General features: G+C 28.5%; 1 protein-coding gene across 8 annotated transcripts in view; it reads left to right on the top strand.

The window, feature by feature from the left end:
- The window catches only part of LOC111419106 (homeotic protein ultrabithorax-like), a 526,223-nt gene that overhangs the window by 19,537 nt on the left and 490,903 nt on the right, over positions 1-15,783 (top strand). For 6 of the 8 annotated variants that reach the window (XR_011641561.1, XR_011641562.1, XR_011641563.1 and 3 more), the window contains exon 2: positions 10,415-10,661. The gene's annotated coding sequence lies outside the window, so the exon portion shown is untranslated. The other 2 variants (XR_011641565.1, XR_011641564.1) reach the window with 2 other exon arrangements.

Below are 15,783 nucleotides of genomic sequence, written 5' to 3'. Positions count from 1 at the left end.
ATGCTTTCGCCGGCGCCGCGGTTGATCGAAGAAGGTTTTGACAATCGAAATCCTAACCTCTCCAATCGCGGGGGGCCGTTATAAAATGTTGGTTGGCCGGATGATCATTAAAAACAATATTACCCGTTCGCATAAAGCGCGGGCCTAATGGTCATGTATAATAAAAAAAAAGTTACGGCGGAATGAAATTGGGGACGGATTCTATAGACAGTCTATCTCCGGGAGCCGAATACAAAACTCAAACCTTTTTAACCTCTCCTACCGAAAGTGTTGTTAGAGAAAATAAAAACATCCAGATGTAGAAATATTAAAGGTGCGTTGCGTTGTTTATTTAAAAAACTAAGTAGTAAATTAAACGATTGATTTTTTTATTTGGCAAAAGTGATTTTGTGAAAAACATAGTGTTATTAAAAAAAAGCATAACCTATAATATTGTTGGTGGAGTTTTGATGTCTCCAACCAACCACTCAGAGCCACCTATGTAATTTCAAACCAACTATTAACGTTTCTCCTCGTCGTATATACGTAGTTCAAAGATTCGCCGTTATTCTTTGTCGGGGGCGCCACTCACCAATCGATAAGCCCCAACGCATGCGATGTCGTCTTTCCAGCTTCAGGTATTTTTCCTTTTATTTCATTCCCATCTTTACCCTTTAAGAGGTACATTATGTTTTAATTGTAATTTTTTTGTAAGGTTATGTTTGCGTTATGTTGATCTCAAATAAAAACAAAACTTATCTACATTCCAAGTAATACTCAGTTGATTATTTAGGTGCTTTCGGAGAGGAAGTGTGAAATGATACAACAAGTAAAAAAAGATTTTTATTTCCTTTGAATAACTTTTACTACTACTTTATAAAGTACATTGTTATTTTTGTGATGCAGTTATTTCTGTAAATCGTCAGATATTTTAGCCATGGCCTACTAAAGACGTTGTTACTTCGCCACGAGATCTTCTTCGATTAAAATAAATAAAGCCCGAAACGGCTGGTGCTCGTAAATTCTCGACAGCTCAAAAGGCGAAAGAGGCTGCCAAATATTTGTTCGACCCGGATTAAATCTAAAAAGGAATAAAGAAATGTTTTAAGAAATTAAATTTAATAACAATATTGATAACGTAGGTCATTCTTCGTGTATCTTTGGCACCTACAACAAAAAAAATATTTTAATTATTTGTTTATACAGAATCTGTTATTCTAGAATTAATCCATAAAGATGTACTAAAAGTGTAACAACAAAATCAATTTGAACTTTCTGTATAGAAAAATGAAGCTTTTAGGCAAATACAATGAAGAGCAAAAGAGTTCAGAGTCTGAACTGGGATGATGAACTTCAACTTTCTTATCACCTCTTTGGGGGACATCTGGTTCCATATAGTTTTCCCACTCTCGCAATTTTTAACGTTCTGTCTTGCATTTCCCGTCAAGATCTATTTATTTTCTCCGTTTGCCGCTCGTCCATCTGACTATAGCCTTATTTTTTGGTTATAAGCATTTGTTCTTCCATATTACATCTAGTAGACACCTCAACAAAATCGTTATTTTTGTAATTTGTGTTTTGACTCTTTCTGATTCCATTCTAGTCATCAATTTGTAGGACGTTGTTAGTCACCACGTCTGCTTGAGGAGTTTCTGTGTTTTTCTGCCATCTTTTTGAAACGCCATTAAGTTATATTGCTCCGTTTATTATACAGGGTGTACTATATTGAAAGACTACTGGATTGATATAACATCCTATATTAGATCTAATATCCTGTATATATACATAGTTTTCTTAATTATGAGGTTGGGTTGGATTTAGAAGTTGACTTTGGAAGTCAGTCTCACTAGAGGACTCAAAATGAATGTAAATGCATGCAGATTAGTGGTAGCAATTATGGTGGTAAGAACTTCAATTACATGCATGTTTCTGAATATATCCTAAATAAGCAAGAATTAGGAAATCCATAAAGACCATAAAAATACCCATAATGAAAAAAAAGTTTAGGGGGTTTGGTTCCATGTAGTCTTGCATTTTTCGACAAGATGTACCCAACCCATTTGACTATGTTCTACACCGCACATTTTTCATTGATGTTTTTTCTTATGCAATTGCTCGAAGAATTTTTATCTATGTGGTTGGGAGAAATCTTACTTTTTGGTTGTAAGCATTTGTTCTTCCATTTTATATCTCGTAGGCACCCCAATAAAATCGTTATTTTTGTGGTTTGACTTCTTCTGATTCCATTCTAGTCATCAATTTGTGGATAGAACTCAAAATTCTAATTCCCCTTCTTGAAGATTGATATCAATAAGCTGCACTAGCATTGAGATTAAGTATTCTTTTGACAATTATGTTAAATAGGTAGTGTATTTCATATTTCAAAAGATGACCATTAGTCACCACGTCTGCTTGAGGAGTTTCTATGTTTTTCTGCCATGTTTTTGAAACGCCATTAAGTTATATTGCTCCGTTTATTATACAGGGTGTTCAAAATTGTAATTACCGTTTTATCAAATTTAATTGCAAAAAACTCAAAAATTTTAAATATAACATCCTATATTTGATTAGGTTATTAGATGCAGGATTTTATTCTCTACAAATTTATACTATACGTTCTTCTAATTATCTATTGAACTTTTTGAGATATTCTGGAGTTTGTCAAAATAGTCCATTATTAGTTAAATGGTGGTCTAAAGTTGTTTATCAACAAATAAACACCGTATTCAAAGACTACTGGGTTGATATAACATCCTACATTAGATCTAATATCCTGTATACATACATAGCTTTCTTAATTATGAGATTGGGTTGGATTTAGAAGTTGACTTTGGAAGTCAGTCTCACTAGAGGACTCAAAATGAATGTAAATGCATGCAGATTAGTGGTAGCAATTATGGTGGTAAGAACTTCCATTACATGTATGTTTCTGAATATATCCTAAATAAGCAAGAATTAGGAAATCCATAAAAACCATAGAGATACCCATAATGAAAAAAAAAGTTTAGGGGGTCTGGTTCCATGTAGTCTTGCATTTTTCGACAAGATGTACCCAACCCATTTGACTATGTTCTACACCGCACATTTTTCATTGATGTTTTTGCTTCTTATGCAATTGCTCGAAGAATTTTTATCTATGTGGTTGGGAGAAATCTTACTTTTTGGTTGTAAGCATTTGTTCTTCCATTTTATATCTCGTAGGCACCCCAATAAAATCGTTATTTTTATGGTTTGACTTCTTCTGATTACATTCGTCATCAATTTGTGGATAGAACTCAAAATTCTAATTCCCCTTCTTGATATCAATATGCTGCACTAGCATTGAGATTAAGTATCCTTTTGACAATTATGTTAAACAGGTAGTGTATTTCATATTTCAAAAGATGACCATTAGTCACCACGTCTGCTTGAGGAGTTTCTGTGTTTTTCTGCCATCTTTTTGAAACGCCATTAAGTTATATTGCTCCGTTTATTATACAGGGTGTTCAATTTTTTTTTATCATATTTAATTGTAAAAAGCTCAAAAATTTTAAATATAACATCCTATATTTGATTAGGTTATTAGATGCAGGATTTTATTCTCTACAAATTTATACTATACGTTCTTTTACTTATCTATTGAACTTTTTGAGATATTCGGGAGTTTGTCAAAATAGTCCGTTATTAGTTAAATGGTGGTCTAAAGTGTCTAAAGTTGTTTATCAATAAATAAACACTATATTCAAAGATTACTGGGTTGATATAACACCCTATATTAGATTTAATATCCTGTATATATACATAGTTTTCTTAATTATGAGGTTGGTAGCAATTATGGTGGTAAGACAGGAGAACTTCCATTACATATATGATTTTGGCTATTTCCCAAATAAGCAAGAATTAGGAAATCCATAAAGACCATAAAGATACCCATAATGAAAAGAAGTTTATTAAGTTCTCATTTAATCCGAACATAAATAAACTACACACTAAAATGAAATTCCTTTCATTTTTCTTAAATTTGTAACTAATTTCTGTGGGAACCTTAAAAACTGAATGAAGCAGAACTAATTTAAAAATTCCAAAACTGGAAAAAAACATAAATTTAAAAACTTTATGGGTTCGATATTTTTTGTTCCCCTTCTATTGGAATTGGGTCGCGTAAACGAGGGTTTTTCTTGAAGTGTTTTTTGCGCGGTCGTCCGTCGGAACCGAAAGTACGACGAAAGTTTAAAGGCGTCGCGACGCCCTCGCCATATACACCTATGGCTGTGTCGTCGGCGCCCATTTCCAGGGTTACTGCCGTTCCGGATAGGGTCCTAAAAGCAACGTCCCGGGTTCCTAGCCCACCGCCTCTGCCTCTACACACATTGACGCTAAACTGTTGTAAAATGAACGCGCCAGTATAAAGCGACGGCCTCCGACTGTCTATCAGACAGACGTACACCGTTCGTAACATCCAAAACACGTACAAACAAGTTCCTCAACATCCAACCGATATCAAATATCAAATCGTTAAGTTTTACGAAAATAACAAAACTAAAAAGTAAAATAAAGCTGCTAGAATATGGTATGAACTACAATAAGAATTTTATTTTGTAATTCGCATGCCAATGTTTGCATGGATTGTGATTTTATTTCATTCTTTCTTGTTTTTATAAATAATATACAGGATGGTCCGTTTTTCTCAATAGTAATGGACCACCCTGTATATATAAATTTATATTTATATATATAAGTATAAAATAAAATTATTTTTGACATTAATAATCAATAAATAATACATAAATACAACTTTATTTCAATTATAATAGTATTTTTAGTTACGATCGTACTTTATTCTTGTTTAAAACAAGTTGCGGCAAGTTTATGTCGTCATCAATTAACCCCCCCTCCAAAAAGTTTGCAGTAGTGTACTGAAATTGCTTGGATCTTTTAATATACGGGCCTGATTAATAAATAAATTAGTCTCGTATGTTTCCGTCGGACTTTCGTCCACTACGTTTTATGTTGATCCATAAAAGTTCAACTGAGTTAATTTTCACCGAACGAACCCCAACGCGGTTCTACGAAATTCACGAATGACTTCATTTTAGTTTTAGCAACTTCAAGTTGTACTCATTTAATTGACTTAAATTGGGTCAAATTTTGAATTAAAGTTGAAATTTATTATAAAGCTATAAGAAACATTCTCGTGTGCGTATCTTTATGGTTTTTCTTAAATCGAGTTTTACCATATGGCACGCGGGGACGATGATGACGGTGAAGATTATGTTGAAGAGATAAAGTTGGGCGGGGAGTTAATTTAACCATACTCGAAGTCGCCAAGATCGTAAAACGTAAAATTGCAAGAAGCAAAACGAAGACGTCGAAAAATCTGGTTTTCAATTATTCGGTCGTTAATTAATACTTCTTAAAATAGAGGATGAAGAATTTATTTTTAAAAAAATTGATAAACGTTATCCAATTTTCCCAAGGAACATAAACCGAGGAAAACGGGGAATAGTAAAAAAATCCATATCCTCACTATACCAGTGAGATTTTACTCTTGGTCGGGTGGAAAACCCCGTTTCAACGTCATCGAACGAAAAGCGAACACGTCTTTATTGAATTTCTAGCTGTAAAATATTTATTGTGATAAAAAAATTTCGTTAAAAAACCAGATGGCGTTTACAATTAATTAATTAATGTTATAATTAAGAAAACCGAATTGATTGAGTCCTACGGCTTTATTGGGTGCATTAAAACGCAATTAACTTCATCGATTGGAAAAAAGCACAAAAGAATGTCAATTAGAGGGACTATAAAATAATTTGTGGCAATTACTCAAACGCGTAAAGTTATCGTATGGATTTATATATCGATAAAATTAATTTTCCAACGGGTTTAAAGTGACTAGTAACGATTTATACACACTTTTAATTGCTTGGAAATAATTAAAAATTAGTATTTTTTTTAAAATGCATTTTTATAAACGGTCTTTTTTATTGAAAAGCTTACTGTTTATTTTATAATTAAGGATAATTTCATAAAGATATCTTAAGAAAATAATTTTTTACGATTTTTTTAAAAACATAGAAGAAAATTATTTATTTGATAAAACTGGTAAATTTCAACAATTATTTTCTTAAGAACTAAAATGAATTCTTACAAACGGAGTTTTTCATTGAAAAGCTCATTGTTTATTTTATAATTGAGGATTATTTCATAACGATATCTTAAGAAACCAATTTTTTATGATTTTTTTAAAAATATAGAAGAAAATTATTTAGTTGATAAAATTGGTAAATTTCAAAAATTATTTTCTCAAGAACTAAAATGAATTCTTACAAACGGGTTTTTTCATTGAAAAGCTCATTGTTTATTGTATAATTAAGGATAATTACATAACGATATTTTAAGAAACTAATTTTTTATGATTTTTTTTAAATATAGAAGAAAATTATATATTTGATAAAATTGATAAATTTCAACAATTATTTTCTCAAGAACTAACATGAATTCTTATAAGCGGCGTTTTTCATTGAAAAGCTCATTGTTTATTTTATAATTGACGATAATTGCATAACGATATCTTAAGAAACTAATTTTTTATGATTTTTTTTTAAATATAGAAGAAAATTATATATTTGATAAAATTAATAAATTTCAACAATTAGTTTCTTAAGAACTAAAATGAATTCTTATAAACGGAGTTGTTCATTAGAAAGCTCATTGTTTATTTTATAATTAAGTATAATTTCATAACGATATCTTAAAAAACAAATTTACTATGATTTTTTTAAAAATATAAAAGAAAATTATATATTTAATAAAACTGGTAAATTTGAAAAAATATTTTCTCAAGAGTTAAAATGAATTCTTGGAAACGGTTTTTTTCATTGAAAAGCTCATTGTTTATTGTATAATTAAGGATAATTTCATAACGATATCTTAAGAAACTACTTTTTTATGATTTTTTTGAAAATATAGAAGAAAATTATTTATTTGATAAAACTGGTAAATTTCAAAAATTATTTTCTCAAGAACTAAATAAAATTTTTAGTAACGGCGTTTTTCATTGAAAAGCTCATTGTTTATTTTATAATTAAGGATAATTTTATAAAGATATCTTAAGAAATTAATTTTATACGATTTTTTTAAGAACATAGAAGAAAATTATTTATTTGATAAAACTGATAAATTTCAACAATTATTTTCTCAAGAACTAAATAAAATTTTTAGGAACGGTCTTTTTCATTGAAAAGCTCATTGTTTATTTTATAATTAAGGATAATTTCATAAAGGTATCTTAAGAAATTAATTTTTTATGATTTTTTTAAAAACATAGAAGAAAATTATTTATTTGATAAAACTGATAAATTTCAACAATTATTTTCTCAAGAACTAAATAAAATTTTTAGAAACGGCGTTTTTCATTGAAAAGCTCATCGTTTATTTTATAATTAAGGATAATTTTATAAAGATATCTTAAGAAATTAATTTTTTATGATTTTTTTAAAAATATAGAAGAAAATTATTTATTTGATAAAACTGATAAATTTCAACAATTATTTTCTCAAGAACTTACTAAAATTTTTAGTAACGGCGTTTTTCATTGAAAAGCTCATTGTTTATTTTATAATTAAGGATAATTTTATAAAGATATCTTAAGAAATTAATTTTTTATGATTTTTTTAAGAACATAGAAGAAAACTACTTATTTGATAAAACTGATAAATTTAAAAAATTATTTTCTCAAGAACTAAAATGAATTCTTATAAACGAAGTTTTTCATTGAAAAGCTCATTGTTTATTTTATAATTAAGGATAATTTCATAACGATATCTTAAGAAATTAATTTTTTATGATTTTTTTAAGAACATAGAAGAAAATTATTTATTTGATAAAACTGATAAATTTCAACAATTATTTTCTCAAGAACTAAATAAAATTTTTAGAAACGGCGTTTTTCATTGAAAAGCTCATTGTTTATTATATAATTAAGGATAATTTCATAACGATATCTTAAGAAACTAATTTTTTATGATTTTTTGAAAAACAGGAGGAAATTACTTATTTGTTAAAACTGGTAAATTTAAAAAACTATTTTCTCAAGAACTAAAACGAATTTATAAAAACGGTTTTCTTCATCAAATTATATATATATTTATATATATTTATATATATATTTATATACAGGGTGTCTCAGCGAGACCGGTCATTAGACGTTTCTAGGGTTCTGGCCAAACAAAAAATTTGAGAATGCAGACTTAAGTATTATCAATTACGTTCTCTTCATCTAAAATATTTTCAGATTTCTAGCAGTTCCGGTTATACCGGAAGTCGCCACCTACTTTATTTTTTTAAATGGAACACCCTGTATATTTTTACATATTTGGATTTGTCTGTTTTGAAGGTTTATAAATAACTTTACTTTTTGCAATTTGAACCAGCAATTCTCGAGTTATTCGAATTTTTCTAGAAAAATTTGCTCCAGCGGACATTTGTTCAAAAAATCATAGAACACTCAATTTTTAAGATATCAAGTTAGGATTGAGAAGTATGTTTTGGTGCCGAGAACGGCTGTCTAGATCGTTTGGTCACTTTACTATGATACGTTAACTTTTCGAAATTTGGAAGCACCATAACTTCATTTTTTTAAATGGTAACCCCCATATTTTATTACTTAGTCGTCTTCGGCGTCTCATTTTACAACTTTTATATTCCATATGTCCTATGCCTAACATTAATAGTTTGAGAAATAATTAGGGTTTTTTGAAAAATGCTCACATATCATATGGATATTAACCTAGTGTGCCATGGAAAACAAATGTTTAATGACTTATTGATAAACGTCAAAGTCTAATTTAGGTTGTTTGATGCTTGTGGGTCTAAAACCAGTTAAAATGGATATTAATAACGCAAATAATGTTAATACTTAAGTTTGAATTCTCAAATTTTTATTTTCGCCAAAACCCCAGAAACGTCTAATGACCGGTCTCGCTGAGACACCCTGTATATTTATATATATTTATATATATTTTTATATATTTTTATATATTTTTATATATTTATATATATTTATATATATTTATATATATTTATATATATTTATATATATTTATATATATATTTACATATATTTATATAGGGTAAACCTACCAGTTGTTGGACACCTGCGAGCTATTGGACATCCCAATTATTTCAGCTGAAAATAAGAATTCTGTATTCAGTAGTTTGCTTAGTTTTGTTGAGATGGTCCCATTGTACTATTAGTATCGATATTGACATAAAAATAATTACCTATCATGTGATAGCTGCAAGAAAAGAATTCACCGACGATGTGTTCCGAAAAAATATAATGAACATGTTCCTGAAGAAGGTGATGAGGATTTATTCTTGTGTCAGATGTGTTTCAATGAGGAAAGTGATGATGATGATATTTCAGAAATAGAAAGTGAAGGAGGAATCAAAACAGACGATCAAATAAAACCTGACAGCAAAATGTGTGAGGAACCAAAAATGGGAAGTGAAGAAGATTCGGAAGACTATGGAACAGAACATGACGACTTGGAAGTCGAAGAACTAAAGTTTTGAACACTGATTTCAATTTTTTATTTGTTTTTAATCATTACTTTGCCAGTGTCCAATAACTGAAAATATTGTGTCTAGTAATTGAATTTTTTGTCCAATAACTAACTTTTTGGAACCCTTTCAAGTTTTTTAAAATTTTCTGAAAGAACTGTAATATTAGAAATATTTAAAACCCGTTAGCTTAAAATAGGATATATGTACTAAGATCTGGCATAGGCAGAATAATATCCGTTGAAAAATAATCCAGTGGTAGCGACCTGAAATTGAAAAAAAGCTTAACTGTCCAATAACTGGTATGTTTACCCTATATATTTTCTCAAGAACTAAAACGAATTTCTAAAAATGGTCTTTTCGATCGATATATTTATTTTGTAATTAGGATTTAATTGTATAAAGATATCTCGAGAATTTTCAAGGTGAAAAACAAATTGTTAAAAAATCATCAAATGGATAATAATTCAAGAATTAAAATCTCTGGAGAACAACTTTATGTATAAAAATTATTCATAATGACTCAAAAATTTATAATTTATAACCTATATAAACCTGCTTGTCACCATTTTTTTCGAATCATGGGAAAAATCCCAGAAAAGTCAAAATGAATGATTATTCTAAAAATCTCAATAACTCAAAAATTAAAACATGTGGAGAAAAACTTCGTTAATAAAAATTGTGCATAATAAATCGAGACATGTAGTTAATAATTAAATGTACCTTAATTATTTGCGATTTCTTCGGGATGGATTCAAAAGTCAAGGTGATCTAAAAATGGCAACTTTAGTTATAAAAATTGATTCAAATTAACATCTAATTGTAAATTTTACGCATAAATGTTTCATTATATTGTTTATAATGTTAATGATTCTATTTTTTGTTACAGGTGCTGATTTTTTTGTTGGTAGTTTCGTTCGTACGCAAAGTGTTTCGAGTTTTTTTAGTGCCGTAGCTCGAGTTCCGTTCCGTTTCGTTGCTTCTCAGTGTGCCGTGTGTGACTCGCGTCGCGACGCCTTCGGAGCGCAGTGCGTCGGGCGCGCTTCCATAGCAACGACGCCGTCGTCGCGACGCCGTTTTTGTATAAACCGGGAGAAGTAGGAGATGGAGGAGAACCCCCGGAACAAACAGCTCAGGTACGTTGTCCCATTTTTAAACACAAATTTTGCGCAAGCGCCAAATAATTCCTCAAAAAATTCATTATCATTATATATATAAATTATATGTAAAAAAGTTTTATCTTAACTTTAAAATTACGTAATGATCTCATTCGGAGCTATTACAATGTAAAAAGCTGTTTGGTTAAGTTTATTATCATACTTTTTTAACACCAAGATAACAAGATGTTATGATGACGTGTGAAATCGTTTCGCCGAGCTTACATCTTTTTAAATTTGATATGTATCTCAATTTTTCAAAATGTTATATACAAAGTATTAATCTTAAAATGAAAACAAAGAATTCCTTTTCGAATTAAAACCATTCATTTTATTACCGACTCCTACAATTTTGTTTGCTTTTAAATGCAGACGGTGTTGTTGTTAGGGCTTTTATAAAGCTCCCCGGTAATAATCTAGCCCCGCGGTATTAAACTACTACAAACAAGCTTCGTGGAGTTTTAGAAGCCACCGCCCCAGAAATTCAATTCTAGTCGGATTGCACTGCACCCAGCCTTGAGGCGATTGCACTCCCTTATTGAGACGACTACTACGACGTCGACGGGACTGCTAGATAAGAAAAGCTCGTAAAAGCTCGCACCAATTCCGCGACCTAATAAATAAAAATTACGTTACGTTAGGTAGACGTACGTATTACAGTGGGAATAGAGTAAAATTGTTTACTTAAACTTCTTGAATAAAGAAAATATTTCTTTTCGCTTCAAAAATAGGAGATTAATCTTGGCCAACAACCGACATCGATCTCATTTTCTCAATGGCGATAATCCGACAGAGCTTTCAAACCAACTTTCTTTATCGTTCGTAATCAACTTTACCAGAAGGACTTAAGAATCTAAAACTTTTTCATTTAATAGAAAACTTCGTCAAAATACATTCAGAGTATTTGACGGTTTATGTATATAAATCGTTTTATTAAAAGTCATATATGCTATATAACTAGAGAAGTAACGAAATCTAACAAAAAAGCTTGTTGTTATATGCTGTCGATTGTAGCCCCTCGGCCGAAAAATACCTTGGCTTAAACATAAAGTTTCTTGTCCTTGAGATATAAATAATCCCGTTTCATCTTTATGGTGTGAATTCTAAAGTTGAAATTTTTCAGTTTATGTATAACCCGTTGATTATAAGGATAAATAAATAAATTTGTAGGAACGAAGAAACAATTTTGAATTCATGAAATATTAATTAAATTTGCTTTAATTAAAATGAGATTTATTTCATGATGATATCTCAATCCGTTCTTGAGATACAACTTTTAAATTACTTAATTCAAAGTTATATTAAAAAAATCGTTTCACCGGGATAAATAGATTAAATTAATTAAATAGATAAAACTAGATTAAATTTGCTATAAAATGGTTTTTACATCGTAATGATATCTCATTTTTTTTTGAGATATGATTTTTTCAAAATAAGTAGTTATAAAGTTGTCATAAACTAAAATTGTTTATAACTCAAAAATAAAAAGTTGTGGATGAGAATGATATTAATAAAAATTGTTCATAATGAATCACGAAAACATAATCCATAAACGATTTTTTTGTAATTGTTAAAATTTTTTAGATATTCACCGTAAAATCCAAAAATGTTTAAATTGACGTTTTTGGACGAAAAAGTTTAATATAGCTCAAAATCCAGAAATGGTAGGAGAAAATTTTTTGGATGAAAATTATTTGTAATGAACCAAAAAATTGGTATCAACAAGAGATTATAACCTAAGTTTGCTTATTACCAACCTAACGGATTTAAAACACTAAAGATATCGAGGTTGACGCTTTTAACAACGAAATAATCTTTAACTCAAAAATTAAAAGTTGTGGATGAGAATGATATTAATAAAAATTGTTCATAATAAATCACAAAAACATAATCCATAAACGATTTTTTTGTAATTGTTACGAATTTTTAGTTCTTGACTGTAAAATACAAAAATGTTTAAATCGACGTTTTTGGACAAAAAATGTGATATAATTCAAAAACCAGAAATGGTAGGAGAAAATTATTTGGATGAAAATTATTTGTAATGAATCAAAAAATTGGTATCCACAAGAGATTACAACCTAAGTTTGCTTATTACCAACTTAACGGATTTAAAATACCAAACATATCGAATTTGGCGCATTTAACAACAAAATAATCTTTAACTCAAAAATGAAAAGTTGTGGATGAGAATGATATTAATAAAAATTGTTCATAATAAATCACAAAAACATAATCCATAAACGATTTTTTTGTAATTGTTACAAATTTGTAGTTCTTGACTGTAAAATACAAAAATGTTTAAATCGACGTTTTTGGACAAAAAATGTGATATAATTCAAAAACCAGAAATGGTAGGAGAAAATTATTTGGATGAAAATTATTTGTAATGAACCAAATAATTGGTGTCCACAAGAGATTATAACCTAAGTTTGCTTATTACCAACCTAACGGGTTTAAAACACTAAAGATATCGAGTTTGATGCTTTTAACAACGAAATAATATTTAAATCAAAAATTAAAAGTTGTGGATGAGAATGATATTAATAAAAATTAATCATAATAAATCACAAAAACATAATCCATAAACGATTTTTTTGTAATTGTTACAAATTTTTAGTTCTTGAGTGTAAAATCCAAAAATGTTTAAATTAACGATTTTGGACAAAAAAATGTGATATAATTCAAAAACCAGAAATGGTAGGAGAAAATTTTTTAGATGAAAATTATTTGTAATGAACCAAAAAATTGGTATCCACAAGAGATTATAACCTAAGTTTGCTTATTACCAAGCTAACGGGTTTAAAACACTAAAGATATCGAGTTTGACGCTTTTAACAACGAAATAATATTTAAATCAAAAATTAAAAGTTGTGGATGAGAAAGACATTAATAAAAATTGTTCGTAATAAATCACAAAAACATAATCCATAAACGATCTTTTTGTAATTGTTACAAATTTTTAGTTCTTGAGTGTAAAATCCAAAAATGTTTAAATTAACGATTTTGGACAAAAAATGTGATATAATTCAAAAACCAGAAACGGTAGGAGAAAATTTTTTGGATGAAAATTATTTGTAATGATCCAAAAAGATGGTATCCACAAGAGATTATAACCTAAGTTTGCTTATTACCAACCTAACGGGTTTAAAACACTAAAGATATCGAGTTTGATGCTTTTAACAACGAAATAATATTTAAATCAAAAATTAAAAGTTGTGGATGAGAAAGACAGTAATAAAAATTGTTCGTAATAAATCACAAAAACATAATCCATAAACGATTTTTTTGTAATTGTTACAAATTTTTAGTTCTTGAGTGTAAAATCCAAAAATGTTTAAATTAACGATTTTGGACAAAAAAATGTGATATAATTCAAAAACCAGAAACGGTAGGAGACAATCTTTTGGATGAAAATTATTTGTAATGAACCAAAAAATTGGTATCTACAAGAGATTACAACCTAAGTATGCTTATTACCAACTTAACGGACTTAAAACATTAAAGATGTCGAGTATGACGCTTTTAACAACAAAATAATCTTTAACTCAATAATTAAAAGTTGTGGATGAGAATGATATTAATAAAAATTGTTCGTAATAAATCACAAAAACATAATCCATAAATGATTTTTTTGTAATTGTTACAAATTTTTAGTTCTTGACTTTAAAATCCAAAAATGTTTAAATCGACGTTTTTGCACAAAAAAATGTGATATAATTCAAAAACCAGAAACGGTAGGAGAAAATTTTTTGGATGAAAATTATTTGTAATGATCCAAAAAGATGGTATCCACAAGAGATTATAACCTAAGTTTGCTTATTACCAACCTAACGGGTTTAAAACACTAAAGATATCGAGTTTGATGCTTTTAACAACGAAATAATATTTAAATCAAAAATTAAAAGTTGTGGATGAGAAAGGCAGTAATAAAAATTGTTCGTAATAAATCACAAAAACATAATCCATAAACGATTTTTTTGTAATTGTTACAAATTTTTAGTTCTTGAGTGTAAAATCCAAAAATGTTTAAATTAACGATTTTGGACAAAAAAATGTGATATAATTCAAAAACCAGAAATGGTAGGACAAAATTTTTTGGATGAAAATTATTTGTAATGATCCAAAAAGATGGTATCCACAAGTGATTATAACCTAAGTTTGCTTATTACCAACCTAACGGGTTTAAAACACTAAAGATATCGAGTTTGACGCTTTTAACAACGAAATAATATTTAAATCAAAAATTAAAAGTTGTGGATGAGAATGATATTAATAAAAATTGTTCATAATAAATCACAAAAACATAATCCATACACGATTTTTTTGTAATTGTTACAAATTTTTAGTTCTTGACTGTAAAATCCAAAAATATTTAAATTGACGTTTTTGGACAAAAAATGTGATATAATTCAAAAACCAGAAATGGTAGGACAAAATTTTTTGGATGAAAATTATTTGTAATGATCCAAAAAAATGGTATCCGCAAGAGATTGTAACCTAAATTTGCTTATTACCAACCTAACGGTTTTAAAACACTAAAAATATCGAATTTGGCGCATTTAATAACGAAATAATATTTAAATCAAAAATTAAAAGTTGTGGATGAGAATGATATTAATAAAAATTGTTCATAATAAATCACAAAAACATAATCCATAAACGATTTTTTTGTAATTGTTACAAATTTTTAGTTCTTGACTGTAAAATCCAAAAATGTATAAATTGACGTTTTTGAACAAAAAAATGTGATATAATTCAAAAACCAGAAATGGTAGGAGAAAATTATTTGGATGAAAATTATTTGTAATGAACCAAAAAATTGGTATCTACAAGAGATTATAATCTAAGTTTGCTTATTACCAATCTAACGGGTTTAAAACACTAAAGATATCGAATTTGGCGCATTTAACAACGAAATAATATTTAAATCAAAAATTAAAAGTTGTGGATGAGAATGATATTAATAAAAATTGTTCATAATAAATCACAAAAACATAATCCATAAACATTTTTTTTGTAATTGTTACAAATTTTTAGTTCTTGACTTTAAAATCCAAAAATGTTTAAATCGACGTTTTTGGACAAAAAATGTGATATA

Source organism: Onthophagus taurus, chromosome 10, assembly GCF_036711975.1.
Source record: "Onthophagus taurus isolate NC chromosome 10, IU_Otau_3.0, whole genome shotgun sequence".
Classification (NCBI taxonomy): domain Eukaryota; kingdom Metazoa; phylum Arthropoda; class Insecta; order Coleoptera; family Scarabaeidae; genus Onthophagus; species Onthophagus taurus.
This window is presented reverse-complemented; position numbering and strand designations above follow the sequence as displayed.